The sequence below is a fragment of the Cebus imitator genome, unplaced genomic scaffold, assembly GCF_001604975.1.
Source record: "Cebus imitator isolate Cc_AM_T3 unplaced genomic scaffold, Cebus_imitator-1.0 Scaffold48, whole genome shotgun sequence".
Lineage (NCBI taxonomy): Eukaryota > Metazoa > Chordata > Mammalia > Primates > Cebidae > Cebus > Cebus imitator.
The window spans coordinates 6,982,306-6,982,992 of record NW_016107363.1 but is presented as its reverse complement, the minus strand read 5'-3'; the positions used below and the strand labels follow the sequence as shown (position 1 = coordinate 6,982,992).

The 687-nt window shown below is 46.3% G+C and overlaps 1 non-coding gene across 1 annotated transcript; it reads right to left on the bottom strand.

Annotated features, from left to right (window-relative positions):
* Nucleotides 1-262: 262 nt before the first annotated feature.
* Nucleotides 263-426, bottom strand: LOC119471072. The gene has a single exon (XR_005200061.1). It is a non-coding gene; the product is annotated as a U1 spliceosomal RNA (small nuclear RNA).
* Between the last annotated feature and the right edge of the window lie 261 nt (nt 427-687).

Genomic DNA, 687 nt, shown 5'->3' with positions numbered 1-687 from the left:
AGTGACAGAATGAGAACTTGTCTTCCAAAAAAGAAAGAAAAAAAAATTCCCTGGCGATCCAATGCACAGCCAGGACTGAGGAGCACTGACGTAATTAATCCCAGGGACTTTGCATGTGTTCCCTCTACCTGGAAGACTCTATGACCAGATCCTCCTAGAGCCAGCATCTTCTCATTGTTAGGTCTTGCATTAAGCCCTCTTCCAAGGGCTGCCATAACAAATACCACACATTTGGTGGTTTCTTTCTTTCTTTTTTTAAAACCAGGGGAAAGCGTGAACGCAGTCCCCCACTGCCACAAATTATGCAGTCGAGTTTCCCATATTTGGGGAAATTGCAGGGGTCAACACATCCAGAGTGCAATGGATAAGCCTCGTCCTGGGAAAACCACCTTCGTGATCATGGTATCTCCCCTGCCAGGTCAGTATCATTTGGTGGTTTCATGCAACGGAAATCTACTCTCACAGTTCTGAAGACCACAAGTCCAAAATCAAGGTGTTGGCAGGGTTCGTTTCTTCTGCAGACTCTGAGGGAGAATCTGTGCCTCGCCTGTCTCCTGGCTTCTGGAGGATGCTGGCAGCCCTTGGCATTGCTGGGCTTGGGGCTTCATAACTCTGATCTCTGCCTCTATTTTCACATAGTCTTCTCCTTTTCTGTCTGTTGTAAAGATATTTATCATTGGATTTAGA